This window comes from Sciurus carolinensis, chromosome 16 (genome assembly GCF_902686445.1).
Source record: "Sciurus carolinensis chromosome 16, mSciCar1.2, whole genome shotgun sequence".
NCBI classification, from domain to species: domain Eukaryota; kingdom Metazoa; phylum Chordata; class Mammalia; order Rodentia; family Sciuridae; genus Sciurus; species Sciurus carolinensis.
In genome coordinates, this window is record NC_062228.1 from 33040657 (window position 1) to 33058372 (window position 17716).

Consider the following 17716-nt stretch of genomic DNA (forward strand, 5'->3'; position numbering starts at 1 on the left):
TAATCCCAGGAATCCTAGCTAAGGCAGGAGGACAGCAAGTTCAAGGCCAGCCTAGGCAACTTAGAGCCTGTCTCAAAATAAAATATAAAGTAAAGGGTTGGGGCTGTAGCTCAGTGGTAGAGCACCCCTGGGTTCAATCCCCAGTACTAGGGTGAAAAAGGTAATTTGACAGATCAAGTCTACCAAATTATGCCACTTATTTTTCTGTATGCCTTCTACATTATTTGGGGGTAAAGAAAGCTATAGAAGAGATTTATAGTTTTTATCATACTATAGTAGTATCTGTCCCCTCAATATCCTCCACACTCCATCCCAGTTCACGTGGAAGGGTTAATTAAGAAGGTCAGTTGAACTTGGGTTGCTTTACCACTAAGTTACATCTCCAGTTCATTCATTCCTTGGTTCTATTCTTCTTTCTCTTCCTTCCTTTCTCCTTCTCAAGACAGGGTTCTCATTCAGTTGCTGAAGATGGCCTCAAACTTGCCATCTTCCTGCCTCTGCCTCCCAAGTCGCTGGGATCACAGGGCACATGCCAACATGTTTTACACTATTGATATTTTATAAAGGTTTAATGTTAACTAATTTAGTTAAAACCCAGTTATACATTAAAATGTTAAATTCATTTAAAAAGTTGCCATTAGGTCAGGTATGGTGGCACACACCCATGACTCGGCAGGCTGAGGCAGGAGGATCTCAAGACTGAGGCTTACTTGGGCAACTTAGTAAGACCCTGCCTCAAAATACAAAAAATTAACAAAAAGGGCTGGGGATGTAGCTCAGTTGTAGACTGCCCCTGAGTTCCATTCCTAATATCACACACACACACACATACACACACAAAAGTATCATTAGGATGGCTTCTATAGGGGTAAAAAGAAAATAACAAAAGTTGGCAAGGATGTGGCAAAACTGGAATCCTTGTACTTCACCTGTGGGACTGTCAAGTGGGACAGCTACTGTGGAAAGCAGTGTGGTAGTTCACCTCCCCCCCCCAAAAAAAAAAAAGGACACAATCACTGTATGATCCAGCAATTCCCCTTCTGGTTAAGAACTGAAAGCAGGGTCTCAGATAATTGTACATCCACCTTCAGAGCAGCATTAGTCATAGTAGACAAGAGATGGAACCACCTAGCTGTCAATGAAAAGGTGAATGGAGAAACCAAATGTGACATTTAGGTACCATGAAATTATTCAGCTGTAAAAAGGAAGGAAATTCTGACAACATGGTACAATATGGATGAACCTTTTGGACATTATGCTAAGTGAAATAACCAGTTACAAAAGGACAAATACTTTTTGACCCTGTTCACATGGGGTCCCTACAGTAGTGAAATCTCTTATCAAGAAGATAAGTGGAATGGTGGTTGGTAGGAACTGGGTGGGGAAAATGGGAGTGTGTGTTTAACCCATACAGAGTTTTAGCTGTGGAAAAAAAAAAAACTTGTGCAGAAGGATGAGGGGTGACAACAGTGTGAATGTACTCAATGCCACCAAACTGTACAAACTTATGGTTACAGACAGTAAAATTTATGTTACGTATATTTCATAACAATTTTAAAACATGGCTATCCAAAAGATTTGTTATTAAAATGTGGTAACGGGTTTACTGGGAAAGGAACCCAACCCGGTCACCATTTCTTTTTGAAAAAAAGGAAAAAAATTTATTGCTACTAACAAAGGAAAAGCACAGCGAACTCCAGTCCCAAAGGCTGTGATTCTGCCCATCAGCAGAAACCAGGGATTTTTAAGGAGGTGATTTGAAGGCTACAGTCCATGTGTTCTCTGCTGGCATGGTAGTTCATTTGTTCATTTGGGAGATAATCATTTCCAAGATCTGCTGGTGCCATCCCCAAAGTCTGGTTGACTTTGTTCCTATGGTGGGAATGTACCCAAGGACAGATAAATCTGCCTAACATGGGGAAGAAAGGTAATTCAGTTTTACCCTGAGATTAGGGACAGGGAGAGATTAGGGAGGAGCAGGGACAGAGGAAGAAAAAGAGACATATCCATTTAAAAAGTAAGTTGCAGTGGCAGAGCAGCAAGGGTTATACTCAAAGCATGAAATGGGCCACTGTTACATTTCCACACCATCAATTTCTACATTCCATTTCTATGGGAAAATGGGCGGCAACATATCCAAACTGCTTCCTGCTGAAAGGGGGCGAAGTTGGGGGAAGTAACCCAAAGTCCTTGTTCTCTACAGGTGGGGTGTGGACAGTTAAGGGCATTCAGCTTCAGAGCAGACCAGAGGTCCAGAGGTGCAGATGGCAGGTGACTGGACAAGGCATACATAGGGCAGGGATCATGCAAAAGGCCAAAGTTGTCACAACTTTCCTGAGTTCAGTTTCCTTTTTCTCAAAGTGAACTACAACGAAGCAACCTGTCTCCTAAACTCTCCTGCAGGTGGCTCTCAACAAGTTCGCCAGCCACCTTGCATCCTCAGCATGGACATGAGTTTCCCTGGAGAGTCAAGTCTGCCCAGGAGAGCTGCAGTGGGGGGCTGCTCTCAGATCCAGGGAGCCAGATTTGTTGCTAAAAGCTCCGTCCTTGTCCTGATGCCAATCCAATAACAAGGACCCAGTTTTGAGAAAAAGGAAAAAGGTTTACTGCTTTGCTCACAAAGGAGAGACACAGGGGACTCCTTTCCCAAAGGCTGTGATTCTCCCGCTCACTTCTAAGGAGTGTAAGTATGTTGAAATGTGGCTCAAGATTCTTCCAGAACTCAGCATCATGGGTGTGTGCTTGGTTATCCCCTGAGTGGCCACTGCCTACATCCACAAGTTCACTAATGGGGGAAAGGAAAAAGAGTTGTTCATTTTCCCTGAGTAGAGTTTGATGAAAAGAGACAGGCACATATCAGGAGTTAATCTTATTATATACCAAAGGGTTTGGAGAACATTGATTAAGGAAGCATTTTCCTGAGGAGAAAAATTCAGTTATTCATCTACCCCTGCTAGAAGGTTATGTGATATATTATGTACCATGCAGTGTGTTATGTAATATATAATCATAATAAAATGAAAACCAAAATAAAATGAAGAAGAAAAAAATGTGTATTGCAATATATCCATACAATGACTATTAAAGGTAATGAAATGCTGACACAGCTACAACATGGATAAATCTTTTTGTTGCTGTTGTTGTTGTTGTTGTTTTAAGTGTTTGGTGCTGGAGATAGAACCCAGGGCCTTACACAGGCTGGGCAGCTGCTCTACTACTAAGCCACATTCCTAGCCCTGGATAAATCTTTAAAACAAAAAGAAGGCACAGATACAATAGACCACATATTATGTAATTCCATTTACATGAAATATGCAGAACAGGCAAATCCATAGAGAGAGAAAGCAGATTATTGGTTGCCAGGGGCTGAGGAGGGGCCTAATGGGGAAAAACTAACTGTTCAATGGGTGCGGGACTTCCACTTGGGGCTAAAATGTTCTGGAATTTAGACAGTGGCAGTGGTTACACAACACTATGACTGTACCTAACACCACCAAATTATAAACTTTAAAATGGTCACAAGAGTAAATTTTATGTTTTGCATATTTTATCACAATAAAAAGAGCATTAAAAATGTGAAGCAGCAGCAGCAGCAGCAGCAGACACCACCAGTTAGCAGCCACTTAGATATCAGGTGGCTAATCTATAGAGATCACTGAAGAATTTTCGCTGTGAGAATTTTTAAAGTCCTAGCCTACTATTAGTCATAGAAATATGTTATTTCACATGTATATTCTTAGTTGGGTGAAAAGAAATAACAAAACACCATTTGCTCAATAAATATGATGCTATGGTTATTACTTAATTTTGAAAAATAGTGCAGTTTTAATAGAAATGTTGAACCATTTCCTGAAATTAGATTAGGGCACTACTTCATGTCATGCATACAAGATAAACAATGGTTTGATTTGGGTGTTACAAAAGAGCTCACATCCATGAGAAGGGCACCCTCAGCTGGGCATGGTAGCACCCAACAGTAAATCCGGCTACTTGGCTACTCAAGAGGTTGAGGCAGGGAGATTGCAATTTCAAGGCCAGACTGGGCAACGCGGCAAGACCCTGTTTCAAATTAAAATTTTAAAAACAGACTGAGGATGTAGCTCCGCGGTAGAGCACTTGCCTGGCATGTGTGAGGCCCTAAGTTCAATTCCCAGTAGGAAAGAAAGAGGAGAGAAACACACCACTCTGAGACAGCCTTGGGCCTCAGTTTCCATTCTGCCATCTGCTCCCAGGCCTGTCGGAAGACCTGAGAGATTCTTTTCTCAAAAATGCTTTGGGAAGAAGCTATCCTCAAGTAGAAGAAACCAATGCCAAGAGCATTTAGAATAAACAGAACATGAAGGCTTTTTCTTTGCAGCTTTGTCTCAGCATAACTCACTTCCAATATTTTAAGATCAAATTGGCACAGTCTCACACTTTAAATAGGGACAACTCAGTTGAGAATTTAACTGTGAGAAGACAAGATACTCCAGGGTCATGTAAACCACATAAAACAAAACTAAAGTAGTAAAAGCCAACTTGACAGAATTTTGTCAGTAAAATTATTTTTAAATACAAACATCAAGTCTAAAATTGAAAATGTAAGCTTTTAGTTTGGTTGTATTCAATGGAAAAAGCAGTAAAATACAAGTTATAAAAACAAGCCACAAGAAGAGCTGCAGTTACACTGGAATTAAGGAAAAGATGGATCACCGGCTACAAACAAGAAATCCTAACTACCATCAGTTAAGAGAGCAGACCACAGTGAGGGGTACTACAAAAGGTTACTGTGGAAAAAGCAAAGGGTAAAAAAAACCACAAGTTCCTCCTGCCAAACTAAAATGTCAGTATCTCTATTAGCTGTTTAAACTTGGGGGAGAAATTAAATGTATAACCAGCACATGAAATAAAGCAACATGTTTCAACCTCGAGTAAGTGTCTCAAACTGGTCTGCAGACACTTCAGGTCCATACACTCACTATGAGAAATTTTAAAGTGTGTGTTTTCATTTCAAAATTACATTTAAAACATTAGCATAAGCCTGTTCTGGATCGTCCAGATGCTTCCTCGGAAACAGAGCTGCCAGGGGATTTCCCACGTGTGCTGATGTGTTTACCGTGAGGCTGAGGCTAAACAATAGGATTCTAATCTAGCAAGTTGAGAAGAGAGCAAGATGATGGCCCGTTCCATATATGTGCACACATGTCACGTCAAGGGCGAAGGTGTACCTGCGACGTTTGGTTTTCGGGAGAGAGGGATGAGGGAACTTAGCTGGTAAGGCAGTGAGGCAGTCCCCAAGCCCCCGTGCCAGCCAGAGCAGGCAAGACCTCAGCGTGGCGCTGCGAATGAAAAATCATCTGCTCCATAAAAGTACATGATTTCCATTTCATTGGGTTTGTCGTTTTAGCTGTATTTAATTTATATACTTGTTTGCTTTTATAACCTTTTTTTTTTTCCCCTGTGGGGTAGGTGGTACCAGGGATTGAACTCAGGGGCACTCAACCACTGAGCCACATCCCAGTCCTATTTTGTATTTTATTTAGAGACAGGGTCTCACTGAGTTGCTTAGCACCCACCTCACTTTTGCTGAGGCTGGTTTTGAACTCAAGATCCTCCTGCCTCAGCCTAACCAGCCGCTGGGATTACAGGTGTGCGCCACCAGGTCCACCTCTTTTATAGTCTTAGGGCATAAGAAATTTATATTTTTATGCATTCTGAAGTAATATTGCAATAAAATATAAGAGTAGCAAGAGCATTCAGTAGGGAAAGGACAGTCTTCTCAACAAACAGTGCTGGGCAAACTGGATATCCACATACAAAAGAATGAAGCTGGACCCTTGCTTTCCACCATATACAACAGTTAACTCAAAGTGGATTAAAGACCTGAACTCAAGAGTTCGAACTACAAAACTCAGGGAAGAAAACACTAGGGAAACACTTTGCATATCATTGTATTCAGCAATAATTTCCTGGATGACACCAAATGCACAGGTAATGAAAGAAAAAATAAACTAGACTTAAAATTGGAAATTTCTGTGCACCAAAGGACACTACGAAGATAGTAAACAGATAACCTACAGAATGGGAGAAAATATCTGCAGATCATACATCTGATAAGGGATAATATCCAGAATACATAGAGAACTCCTGAAAAACTCCTCTGACTCAACAATGATTTAAAAAAAAAAACCTCAATTAAAAAAAATGGGCAAAGGATTTGAATAGACATGTCTCCAAAGATATGCAGATGACCAATAAGCACATGAAAAGATAACAACACAGAGTCATTAGAGAAATGAAAATCAAAATCATGCTCTGATATTACTTTATACCCCTAGGATTGCTACAGTTATTTATTTATCTTACTTTTTATGGTACTGGACATTGAACCAAGGGTGCTCTACACTAAGCTACACTCCCATCCCTTTATATTTCTTATTCTGAGACAGACTTGCTAAATTGCCCAAGCTGGCCTGCAGAGTAGCTGGGATTTACAGCATGCACCATGGGACCCATCGTGGATTGCCACATTCAAAAAAAGGAAAACGTAGTGTTGGTGAGGATGGGGAGAAACTGAAACCCTCAGACTTTGATAGTGGGTATGTAGAAAACAGTTTGGCAGTTCCTCAAAAAGTTAAAACATGCAGAGCATATGCCTATAATCCAGTTACAGAGAGGCTGAGACAGGAGAATCTTAAATTCAAGGTCAGCCTGGGCAACTAAGCAAAACCCTGTCTCAAAAAAAAAAAAAAAAGTTAAACCATTATGTAATGTATAATAAGACAGATAATGGTTAGGGTTAGGGCTAATGAATGCATAAACACAGATCAAAGCATATAAATATGGATGGAAAGAACACATATCTTCCTTGCAGAAGGGGTCACCTCTGGGAAAGGGCTGAACAGCAGTATACCAAAGAGTGTGCAACTGTACCTGAGAAGCTGCTTACCTTAAAGAAAAGGGGATGGTGGGGGAGGAAAAAGAAAAAGGAACTTAAATTTGTTAAATCAAGAAGTTCAGATGTTATTCTGTTGTTATTTAATAAAATAAAATGAAATGTCTGAAAATCAAAAGTTGCCATATTTAGAAATTTAAGCTTTCCTCAGTCATTCTATACAATGAGTGAAAAGACAGCTCACTGACATTGGGCAATGTTCCAGAATGTACCAGTTAGAGTATCTTGGAACCAGGCCCAGTGGTGCATTCCTGTAATCCCAGAAACTCAGGAGGCTGAGGCAAGAGGATCAAAAGTTTGAGGCCAGCCTGGGCAACCTAGGGAGGCCCTAAGCTTTTAGCAAGACCTGTCTCAAAATAAAAAATAAAAGACTGAGAATGTAGTTCAGTGATAAAGCACCCCTGGGTTTAAGCACTAGGATCACAAAAACAAAGAGCACCTTGGACTTCCCTGCCTTTTCCAATCCATAGATCTGAGACAATCACAACTCATTAGCCACACTTACCCCTCCCTCTAAACCCATTATTGCTTCCACAGTTTTTGCTTGCTTCCAAATTTCCAAGTAAAATAAATATTAATTCCCTTTAGAGGTAATGAATAAAAGCTACAGCATTATCAATATACAAGTAAATTCATACCAGGCTAACAGTATAGATAAGATTGGTTCATAATCATTATAAGTAACTGAAAACTGTCATTAATAAAATACAAAGATTTCTATAGGAACCAGGAACTTGGAAGTAATTGCAACTTGAAGCTTACTGCTTTACTAGTTATTCTGAGACTTAAGATGCAATATATCAGGTGAAAACTACCCTAGAGCTATTTTCAGTCTCTCTCTGTCTCTCTGTCTCTGTCTCTGTCTGTCTCTGTCTCTCTCTCTCTCTCTCTCTCTGTCCCTTTTCTCTCCTTATTTCCTAGTAAGTACAGGGTATGTGAGAATATACTGGGCTCAATGCCACAAAGAACCAAACCAGGAATATTCCTACAAATCTGCCCAAGAAACTCAAAATATGTACTAAACACAAAAGCTAACATAAATGCTCATAGTAACATTGTTAATAATAGTACAAAATTAAAAACAATCTGCTTGTTTATCAACTGATGAATGGATTAACAAAAAGAAACATATCAATGCAATGGAATATTATTCAACCACATAAAGGATGAAGCATTGATATTAGGGACAACAAGGATGAACCTTGAAAACACTACGGTATGTGGAAGAAGGTAGACACAGAAGGCCACATAGTCTTATGATTCCATCAATATGAAATGTGCAGAACAATCAAAATGTGTAGAGACAAAAAGCAGACTGGTGGTAACCACAGCTGGGGGCTGAGGAGAAATGGGGAGTAAGTGATATTTTATTTGGGGGTGATGAAAATGTTCTAAAACTTATTCTGGTGATGATTATACAATTTTATGAATATTTTAAAAACCAATGGAACTATACATTTTAAATGGGTGAATTGTATTTCCATGGTATTATTTTAAAATATTTTTAAAAGGCAGGACAAGTTGTTGTCAAAGCAACTAAACGGACTGCACCTTATATGCTACCATATAGCAAAACAAGAGAATGAGGAGACTCTAAATCAATAAAAAGATGATTTGTACATCAGAGGAATGAATGACTTACACAAAGCCCTAACGACAATCTGATATTTCAGTTAACAAGCAAATTGTTTCCCTTTTTGAATACTGAAAACACTTGCAAGACCTTTGTATTAGGACCCACAGAGTATCCAGAAATCCCAGGGTCACCATTTATTTATAGTAGTAAGAGTTGGGCTGTTGTTGTTGCTGTTGTTGTTATTGTTGTTGTTTTGTTTTTGGTACCAGAGATTGGACCCACGGGTGCTTAACAACTGAGCCACATCCCCAGCCTTTTTCATTTTGAGAAAGGGTCTCGCTAAACTGCTGGGCTGGCCTCGAACTTGCAATCCTCCTGTCTCAGCCTCCCAAATTGCTGGGATTGCAGACATGTGCCACCATGCCCAGGTTAGTATTAAAAGTGTTTTAATGCACAAATTTAATGGTACAATCCCAACAGCTTTCCACATGTCACTAGAGAATCCGTGAATCTACATCTGCTCAGCTCTCTTGGGCATTGCTGCTTTCACAGATTAATCTTCCAGAAAACACACAAGCTCAAAAGATCCTTTTCATCATTAATTTTCTTAGTAAGGAGCTCACGTTACATGTTCTTAAATTTAGAGTTTGTTTTACTTTATGTCAGATTCTTCTTAATGGAAGACACAATTGTCCATTTCTGGAATTGCTGAATCCCGCACCATTTTTTTCTCTAAAGCAAAGTCTTTATTTTTTGGCACTGGGGATGAAACTCAGGGCCTTGTGCGTGCTAGGCAAGGGCTCTACTACTGAGCTAAACCCCTCCCCTCCTCTTACTCTATCTAGTTCCTATGCATGAGCTCTTTTAGCCAAGGACAGACAATTTTCTAATTTAGTGGTGCCAAGTACACAATTACTTCATTTTGAGATAAGAAAGTGATTAGGCAGAATGAGAAAAAAAAAAAAAAGCTAGAGAAGCTTCAAAGCAGAATCAACTGTACAACTAACTCATTCACACATACCTCAACACACACATAAACAAATCCATAAGCCCAAAATCTCACAACTACTATACCAAAACACAAATAAGTAAAATGATAAATCCTGATCTATGCGGGAAGCAAAGAGGGACCAAGGGAGTAAAGTGTTAGGTTTCCCTCCTTCGCTGCTAACCTTCACAATCTTTCTGGCAACATACAATAAGAAACCCAGCCATCTTATTTTGAGTGACACAGATGGAGATACTAGCTTTTTTTAACCAATAAGCAACAACAACAAAAAAGCAATTTACATGTCCAACACTAGGGAAATGCTTAAGTAAAGCAGAGTACATTTATAAAGGAAAACACACACACACACACACACACACACACACACACAAAGCTGCACGCGCAGACTATGTAGATAATAGGAAAGATTAGGCAAAGTGTATAATGGGGAAAGCATTAAGACCTTTCACGGTGATGAAAATTCTTTCTGTTGTCTCTTTTTCTGCCCCTACCTATCCATGGGTTTGAGGTAGGTAGATGTTCAAGTGGTATTCTTCCTAACAGCTTCAAAATTATTTTTTAAATGGATCTTTTACACTGGTACAAATACTAAGAGATTATGAAGTAGTTGATGCTTTATAATGAGGAGGGTCTTTGAAATCCTTGGCATTTTTAGAGTTATTTTTATAGTCAAGCTGAATAAGTATACGAGAAAAAAAGTTAAATACACAACCTAAAATTTCTAACACATATGAAAAGGAAAAATGTACCAAAGAAAATGCAGAGCATATTGAATTAAATTTTTTCTCAATGTCTGTTAATGTTTTGATACTTATTCTAATTACCATGATCTGTTAATCCTTTTCTCATCACTAATATAACTCAACGTTTTTACAATTTTTCCAGGTTAACAACTAGCACACTAGGACTGGGCCTGCAGACACTTAAGGTCAGCCCAGTCCACCCAGAAATATTCCTCATGTTAATAAGAACTGAAAGAAAAAACTGTCATGCTCTGCTACTTTGTGTCTTAACTCAAATATTAACAAGATCAATGAAGTCCAGCAAATTCTGAGTGCCTGCCTCACCTCCATCTACTCTACAACACAGGCTGGAGGACAATGTCGTAGGATTTGTTAAACATTTAAGTTATACCCCCTGTTCAATAAGCACAGCACACATTCACAAGGAGACATATATATACAACACTGGTCACTGCAGCACTGGATTAGGAAACGTGAAAAACCACCTTTGTGTTCATCAGTAGGAGGATGGTTTTTTAAAAAAGTATGGTATTAGCCGGGAGTGGTGGCAGATGCCTGTAATCCCAGCGATTAGGAAGGCTGAGTAGGAGGATTCCAAGTTTGAGGCCAGTCTCAGCAACTTAGTGAGACCATCTCAAAATTTTTAAAAGATTAAATTAAATTTTATAAAAGGGAAAGAAAGGGGCTAGGGTGTGGCTCACTGGTTAAGCACCCCAGAGTTCAATACCAGGTACAAAAAGAAAAAATAATAGGGTACAGTCTTGTCCCTGGGCTGAGATTTCCACTAAACAGTCGCCGACTGTTTGATGAATAAAACTAAAACGTTAGCTTTATTTTTTTAAAAGAAGTTTTTATTTCAGTAATTTCAGTTGACCCACAGTCAACTGCAGTTTGAAACTAAACGAAAATTCCGGAATAAACTATATATAACTTTTAAATTACCCAGCATTCCAAGTAGCAAGATGCAATCGCACACCATCCCTCTCCATGGGGGAAGCAGGGGAAATGAGCCATCCCTGTGTGAAGTGCACCGCACGGTGCGCACTACCCGCCCACTCTCCCATCAGTCTCAGCAGCGTCTTGCTATCTGACCACTGCCCCAGTGCTTGCGTTCAAGGAACCTTTATTTTACTTAGTGACTATAAAAGGCAAGAATAGTGATGCTGGCAATTTAGATATGCCAAGGAGACATCATAACACGCGTCCTTTAGGCGACAAGGTCAAAGTCTTTGACTTAAGGAAAAAAAAAATCATATGCTGAGGTTTCTAAGACCTATGATAAGAACAAATCTGTCTGTGAAACTGTGAAGAAGGAAAAAGAAATGATGCTGGTTTTGCTACTGCACCTCAATTTGCAAAAGTTACTGACACAGTGCCTAAGTGTCTTAGTTAGGACGGAAAAGGTAAAAATAAAAGGGCTGGGGATATAGCCCAGAAGTTCAACACCCCTGGATTCAATCCAGATATCAAAAAAAAAAAAAAAAGGGAAAAGGCACTAAATTTGTGGGCAAAAGACATAAACAGAAAACATGATGGTAATGTGTTAAAGCAGAAAGTATTTAGCAGAAAGTACAAGAATGTTGGCAAGGGATCGCTTGTCTCAAGGGATTTAACCATTTACTGCAAAAGTAAGACATGGTAACAGGAATTCAGATTCTAGGCTAGTTTGGGACTGAAAAATTGGTGATTGTTGTTTATTTCTTACTGTGCCTAACTTATAAATTAACTTTACCATAGGTTTTTTTTTTTTTTGTGGGGGGGGAAAGTGTAATGTAGAGGATTAGATTGTACCCACAGGTTCAGATATCCACTAGGGGTCTTGGAACATATCCCCCAGAGACAAGGGGGGACTACTACACAGCCATACAATGGAAGTCTATGTAGCACTTACATGAACTCTACATGAAAAAAGTTCCCAAGATACATTATGTGGAAAGAGCAAGTGAAAAACAAAATATGTATTATAATACTACTGATACAAAACATAAAATAACATGTATTTTCTTTGGTCAGTTTAACTGGTAGAAAAGGATCCTCTGAACCCAATACAAATGCTACATCCCAGGAAAAGCCTGGGACTAAAAATGGTGGTTACATGAAATTCCTACCTTTTTCATACTGTTTAAAGTATTTATAAGGACAATGAATTAATGCCTTCCTTTTCTAAACTTTAAGAAAAATCTCTGGATCATAAATCATAAGCAATTTATCTAATATTCCATTAAGGGAATTCAAATCCATAAATGTGGGTGTCTGAGTCAGATTGATAAAGGGCATTCAAGGCATACAGTTTTCACATTTAAATATATAAACACACCCCCCTCTGTGACTCTCCACCCAATATACTCTGTCTTGCTTAAAAAAAAATCTAAAAACACCTCCAGCACTGTTAGTGCAAGACCAGATTTTCTTTTAAAAAAAATCTTATATATAAAATCTCACATTTCTTAATGAACATTTTTTACTTTAATCCAAAACCAATAGCATTATAAGGCCTGAGCCAAACTTCACTTCATTAAAACATTGTCTGTTGCCCACAGGTCCCCTGCACCCCACGGTCTGGTTTTAATCAGTACGTACATAAACATGAGTGGGGAGGCAAAGTTACTGCATCTTGAGCATAATTTTTAAGACTCCCAGCATCTCATCTCCCTCTCAGACCAGACTCCCCTCCACAGATGGGATCTGAGCTATCTCAACTCTGCACAGGTTCCTGATAATGGGCCCAGTTCAGAAACCCAGACCTCAACAGAGTAACAATTCCCAACCTGGGCTTGTATGAGTATTGTTTTTAAAGCATGGTGTGAGACCCACCACCCTGTACAGCCCCACACAGTCAGTCTCCACGGCATGGGTCTCATCATCACATTTTCTTAACTTCCTGAGATTGCCAATGTGCTAGAAGCAACTGATTTGGAAATTACTCTCAACAAGTCCACTAAGCAGAGCACCATTATCTGCATGGACTGGGGAAACAGTGGTGCAGGGAAGGAGATGAGGTTAGACACCAACCCCTGGTTTTATTTGATATCACAGGCTTAGACTAACAGACTCAGATTCTGGTGGCACACTGGGACCCATTAGAGATTAGGCTAAGCAGCCCTTGTTATAGGAAAAGATAATTGTGGAACTTAGTAATAAAATAATTTAATTTTGCTGAGGCTGATTGATTTTTCTTTTTTTTCTTTTTTCTTTCGACAGTGTTGGGGATGGACCCAGGTCTCACACATGCCAGACAAATGCTCTACCACTGAGGTACATCCCCAAACAAGTGAACAATTTTCAAAACCAAGGACTGGAGTCTGACCTCTGAAGGTCCTCAAACCCCATGAGGTACAGGTCTACTCTGTGACTACAAATCAGTCAAGTGAATAAGTAAGTAATGATCCTAAAAGGACTGCACATATGTCTTCCACAAGAACCAGATTTATCACAGACATACAATTTCATGATTTACATAAAAATACTACTCATCACCCCATTAAAAATTCTACCTGAATATAATAACATAATATATATTTGCTCATGGTACTGAGGACTGAACTCAGGGGCACTCTACCACTGAGCTACATTCCCAGCCCTTTTTAGTTTTTAAGACTGGGTCTTGCCAAGTAGTTTCGGGTCTTGCTAAATTGCTGAGGCTAGCCTTGAACTTGCCATCCTGCTTCGGCTTCCCAAGTAGCTGGCACTACAGCTACACATGTACCACCAGACCATGCAAATATAGTATGTTTTATCAGATCAATCACAAGTTAAAATTAAACTGGTCACTTAAGTTCCAAAAAACAGCATAAACATCCAGAATAAGGTATATCATTAAAATAACTCTTTAAATATTTTCACAGTTGATACCACTCTGGTTTTTAATTTTTTTTTTCCATTAGCAATTTAGTGAGACCCTAAGTAACTTAGCAAGATCCTATCTCAAAATAAATAAAAATAAAAAGGTCTGGGATGTGGTTCAGTGGTGAAGTACCCTGAGTTAAATCCCCAGTACCAAATAAATAGTGATAAAAATATATATATAACACAACATTTACCATTTCAACCATGTTTAAATATATGATTATATGACACTAAGTACATTCATCTTGGTGTTCAACTATTACCCTATCCATCTCTGGAACTTTGTAACCCTTTTTCACTGGCATTATTTCAAAGTTCATTCATGCTGCATGCAGCATGTGCCAGAATGTCCTTCCTTTTTAAGGTTGAATAAGGTTTTGTATGCATTTAGGACATTTTCGTTATCAATACATCTATCAATGCTTCATTCTGCCTGTTTTAACCAACCTAGTATTGTCAAATCACATACAATAAAGATGAGAGAACCTTTTATCAGTATTTCTATATATATACACACAGTATACATGTATGTATACAGATATACATACACAAACATACAAACATTTTCAACCTAAAGCATACCTTAATTTTTAAAAATAAAAACAATAAAATGTCTGCTCTCAGGCCACAAGAGAATTAAAGTAGAATCCAGTAATAGAAAGAAAGCTGAAAAATTCCAAAATACATACTTACGATTAAACAACACACTTCTAAACAGTAGATGGGTCAAAAAAGTCACAAGAGATATGTCTAAGTAAATGAAAAAACTGATAGCACTGGATGCAAATATCATGAAAGAATAAAGATCTAAAAATGTAAGCTTCCACTTTAAGAAACTAAGAAGAGATGAACAAATTAAATCCAAAGTAAGCAGAAGAAAATAAAATTAGAAAACAAATCAATGAAATTGAAAACTAAAAATCAACAGAGAAAAATCAATGAAACCAAAAGCTTGTTCTTGGGAAAGATCAATAAAAGTGATAAAGAAAAGAGAGAAGACAAATTACTAATAGCAGAAATGAAACAAGGGTAATCACTAGTGATTCCACAGACACTAAAAGGATAATAAAGGAAGGTTACAAAGGATGCTATGCCCATGAATTTGATAATCTAGATGAAATGGACCAACTCCTTGAAAAACACTAGGAACCAAAACTTGACAAGAAGAAAAAGACAATCTCAGTAGACCTACTATCTATTAAGGAAACTAAGCCAATAATTAATAAACTCCTACAGCAGAAAGTACCAAGTCTATATGGGTTCACTGGAGAATTCTACCAAACTTTTAAGTTAGAAATTATCTCAATTGTCTCTAAATTCAGCAAACAGATACACAGAGAATACTTGCTAACTCATTCTATAAAGTTAGCATCACCCTACCCATAAACCAGATGGAAAGAAACCAAACAGACAAGGAAAACTATAGACCAAAATCTCTCCTGAATATAGCTGCACAAATTCTGAACAAAATACCAACAAATTGAATCCAACAACGTACAAAAAGAATTATAAGCCATAACCAAGTGGGATTTACTCCAGGTATGTAAACATGGTTCGAAATTCAATAATAATACAATCTATTTTATCAACAAAAGAAGATAAACCCTATGATCCTATCAACATATGCAAAATAAATTTTTATAAACTCCAACACCCCTTCATGACAAAATTTTCCAACGAACTAGAAATAGGGGAGAAGTTCTTCAACTTGATAAAGAATATCTACAAAAATCCTACAATTAACATCAGGCTTAATGGTGAAAAAATAAAAGCTTTCCCACCCTTAAGACTAAGAATAAGGTAAGATGTTCATTCTCACCACTTTCAGTCAACAGCATACTCGAAGTCTTAATGAAGAAAAGGAAATAAAAGATAAACAAATTGGGAAGAACGAACTCAAGGTTTCTTGATGATAATGATGCCTATGTAGAAAATGATCAACAATCTGGACCGCAAAAGACAGGTGGAAAGCCCTTGTGGGAGTGCTGCCAGAAGCAACCACTTCTCCCGCCTCGCCATCAGACCCCATGAGCACCAAAGTTGGTGACAGTATAGGCTGACAGGGTATGTGAAATAAAAGGGGCATTTAAAATCAAACAGCACTGAGATAGATTGGGTTATGAAACATAATGGTCTAAACTACACTATGCGACAGTACAATTTTGCAGACTACTATTTGGTTGCAGCAAAGAATTTCTGAAAATGAAATAGTTCCATTTTTTCAAGATCTGGAAATCATGCTAAAATGGAGATGACACAGATAATGGACTACCAGGGGTGAAGCACCAGAGAGGTCTTCATGCAGTTTGCTTCAAAGGAGATAGCAGAAAATGTTCTGGGAAAACACAAGAATAGGGTAGAGGGTATAAAGATCTTCAGAAACAGCAGGAGTGAAATCAAAGGAGTTCACGATCCACCAAGAAGATTGCTGGAACAGTCACTGCGACCATATGGTAGGCCAAAAGGAATAAGAGGGGGTTATTATGAAGCCAAGCATGGAAGTTTGCATGAAAAAATGCAACGAGAAAGTGATGGATATGTGGTGGCTATAATAGTTAAGGCTATGGGAACTGAAGGCTTTGATGACTGAGGTGGAAGAGGTATGGGAGGTCACAGCTATGGTGGAGCTGCTGAAGCAAGTTCAGGTTTTCGTAATAGTCATTTTGTACACGAGAGGGTTGCCTTTTCCTGCAACTGAAAATGGCACTGCTGATGATGATTCTCAATACTAAATCCAATATGAGTTCATATTGATATTGAACTGATGGCAGAGCAACAGAAGCAAATACACATGAAGATTCATATCTAAAGATAAAAATAACATGCAGTATGGATACACTGAACTCTTCTTGAACTCTACTCCTAGAAGTAGCTCTGGAATGGGAAGTTCTGGAAGGGCAGGCTACGGCAAGAGACGGAATAAATAATCAGGAGGATATGGATTTGCTGGGAGGATGAGAATCAGAACAATCATAGTGGAGAATATGGTACTCCTGATGGCCTGGTGGTTATGGCCAAGGTGGTGGAGGCAGTAGAGGTTACTTTGGACAAGGTGGCATAAGTGGAAGGTAGCTGGCTTGGGATGTACTGAAAGCATAACCGCTAACATACAAGTCCTAACAGCAGCATCTGGTCTACTAGACTTTCTTACATCTTCTTTTGTATTTTAAGAACTTTAAAATGACTAAAGGAATGTATTTTTGAAATATTATTTGATTTTGATTAGAAAATCTTTTTCTGAAGGTTTTATTTTTTGCATACTTTGACTTAAAAATAAATTTTTGTACTAAAAAAACTTTTGGTACTAATAAGTAACTATAAATATATAGCAAGATTTTAATATAAAAGGTATTAATAAAGGTCAGCTGCTTTCTTATATATCAGCAATAGACAACCAGAACTTGAAATTTAAAGCAAAATAGTACATTAGCATTAGCAAATCAAACAAAAACTAAAACCTACCTTGAAATATTCAAGTATAAATTATAATAAAATATGTATAAGATCTACATGAGGAAAACTCCAAAACTCTAAGGAAAGAAATGAAGATCTAAATAAATAGAGAACCTGTCATTTCTTCCCAACTTTGTCTACAAATTCAGTGCAAT

The 17716-nt window shown here is 38.3% G+C and overlaps 1 protein-coding gene and 2 pseudogenes across 3 annotated transcripts in view; 2 read left to right on the forward strand and 1 right to left on the reverse strand.

The window, feature by feature from the left end:
* The window catches only part of Tent4b (terminal nucleotidyltransferase 4B), a 64788-nt gene that overhangs the window by 34993 nt on the left and 12079 nt on the right, over positions 1 to 17716 (reverse strand). The gene's annotated exons all lie outside the window — the stretch shown is intronic.
* LOC124966703 (NADH dehydrogenase [ubiquinone] 1 alpha subcomplex subunit 1-like) lies at positions 2698 to 2906 on the forward strand (annotated as a pseudogene).
* Positions 8931 to 17199, forward strand: LOC124966968 (heterogeneous nuclear ribonucleoprotein H3-like; annotated as a pseudogene).